The following is a 2,705-nucleotide window of genomic DNA, read 5'->3' as shown; positions in this document are numbered from 1 at the left end:
GTTTCTGAATGAGATTTTGCGCTGCACTTTTGGGGTGGGAATAGCGATGTTAATGTCCGTGATGATTGCCAGATGGTCTGAGATATGGAGATTAATGCTGGAAATATGATTTAATGTGACACCAGTGAGCAGACCAGATCGAGGTTGTGACCATGGGAGTGGGTGAGGAAGTTGATATGCTGTCTGTAGCTGAAGCAGTGTAACAGTTCCAGAAATTCAATGGCAGATTTGCAGTTGCTGTCGTCAATGTGGAAATTAAAGTTTCCAAGGAGGAGGAGAGTGGGTGATATGGCAGAGAGCTGGGACAGAAAATGAGAGAGTCAGAGAGAAAGGTGGGGTTTGGCTTGGGAGGGCGGTAGATCTCGGCAGTGACAAGGGGAGTGGGACCAGATAGTTTGAAGGTGAGATGTTCAAATGACAGGGTAGCTGGGGTGGAGATGGTGGTTATTTTGATGTCCTTTTTGTAGACAGTGGCCATGCCACCGATCCTGTGGGTGTGATCTGGTTTAGTGAGAAGTGCCAGGTTTCCGTGATGCAAACAAAGTTTTTTCAGGTGGCGTTGTTTTGGGATTTGTTGGGAGGACTGGGGGAGAGGACGGAGGTTGAAGAGATTCACATGGTGTGAATTGTTGTGATGACATGGTGAAGAAATACGTTGTGACCACATTGAAGGGATGCTGTTTGTCATTGAGAAGTGACAAACCATCTTACTGGGCATTTAAAATATACTGTAAGTAAGTAAAAATTATGTCTGTTTGTTCTGAAAACAGTTTAAAGGTTAACAAAAATTTAAAGTACTGAAAAGAAGAAAAAATAAAAACAAGATGATACTTTAATGTGTTCATATTATGCTCATTTTCAGGTTCATCATTTTATTTAGGGGTTGTAACAGACTAGGTTTACATGGTTTTACATGGCAACAGTGTGGCAGCACATGTTAGCATGTTTGATTCTATTTGACCAAATTCATTCCCCGATTTGCTTCCAATAATGAGATATGCCCTATTGGCAATACTTATCAGATCGATAATTATTGTGCATCAGATCAGAGCTGGGATGGCGGTGGGTTATGAGCTTTTTGAATAGGAAGCGCGAGGACAGGCAGGTTGGCTACAGCAGCTTAAATAGGCACCTTGTCAGGGATTTGCCAATAAACGCTAGGAGAGGAATCAACTTAGCTGTCAGCTGATGTGCTGCTGAAGATGGCTGCTATCAGCTGATATGCCAGAATAAGCAGAGCTTGACTTCATTGCCTGCCTGAACTAATGCTATGCTTTATTTTGTTTAGTACAAACCATATTTATGTTTATTGTGGCAGCGACCTCTAGTGGCCGAACGACGGTAGCCAAGGAGAAACTTTCACACAGGAGAATGGTGTTCAAGTCCCACGTGAAATCAAGTAAATGGTTAGCTATTTTGAGTTAAGTAAACTAGTTTTACTGACTTCTGTCATGTGAGTTATGTGTGTTCCGTCACGTGTGAAGTCAAGTGTCAAGTTTGGTACAGGAAATGCTCACGTGTCGTTTTAGGAGGCTTTGACAAATTACCTATTTTGTCGTTTAAGTTGGAGGTCTTTTTGGGGTCCACATATCTGCTTATGGAAGCATATTCTGAGCTGTCCTTCCCACAAGAACACCTTGTAACTAGAGTAAAGAGTGACTTTTTGCAACAGGAATCACAACACAGCATATTTAATGCGTAGGTAGTATTGTAAAAACTAAAAATCAAAAGCCTTACTTTACAGAGCACCACATTCTTTTTTACTGACAACGATTCTTTCAGAATCACTTTACTGCTTTTTCTGAACTTAACCCTAGTCAACAGCTGGTTGGTGGTAAACCATCAGGCTAACAGCTGTTACTTTTTTTCACTTCATACACAAACAAACATTGTGTTCATGTTTGCAGATTTAACTTCTCTCAGTCCCTGGACTTACAACAACACATACGGCGGTATCTCAGTCACGCTTGTTGCCATTTTTCTGCTGTTTTTCATGGATGTAGCCAGGTAGCTAGCAAGTTATGAACATCGCCATAAACCTACAGAGATCAGGAAGCAGGCTAGTTTAAGTAAGCTATAGCTTATAAAAATACACTAATTTACCCTGTGCTCATCTGTAAGACAGCAGACCTATTGGCTGTACCTCTCAGCGGGGCTCTTTTCAACAAGTCATCAAATTCAATTCAATTCAATTCAATTCAATTTTATTTATATTGCGCCAAATCACAACAACAGTTATCTCACAGCGCTTTTCATAAAAGAGCAGGTCTAGACCGTAATCTATGATGCTATTTACAGAAGCCCAACAGTTCCCACAAAGAGCAAGCACTAGGCCACAGAGGCAAGGAAAAACTTCCTTTTAAGAGGCAGAAACCTCGAGCAGAACCATGGCTCAGGGTGGGCGGCCATCTGCCTCGACCGTTTGGGGTGTGAGAGAGAGAGAGAGAGAGAGAGGAGGCAGCCTACACAATATACACACAGAGGTACAGACAGTAAAGGTGATGTTGCTATAGACTAAATGAAAAATGGTACAGATATTTATAGTAGTGTTAATGGTAACAGTCGTAATGTTAATGATTATAATAACAATAGGACTAGTAACAATATTCGTTGCAGCAGAGGGTGTCGAGCAGGAACACGGGGGCAGCAGGTGACCCGCAGCCACAGATCCAGACTCCACAGCTCCAGAGCCAGAAAACCTGCAG

The sequence above is a fragment of the Micropterus dolomieu genome, linkage group LG18 (assembly GCF_021292245.1).
Source record: "Micropterus dolomieu isolate WLL.071019.BEF.003 ecotype Adirondacks linkage group LG18, ASM2129224v1, whole genome shotgun sequence".
Classification (NCBI taxonomy): Eukaryota; Metazoa; Chordata; class Actinopteri; order Centrarchiformes; family Centrarchidae; genus Micropterus; species Micropterus dolomieu.
The sequence above is the reverse complement of the archived record's forward strand: the minus strand, read 5'-3'. Positions refer to the sequence as shown.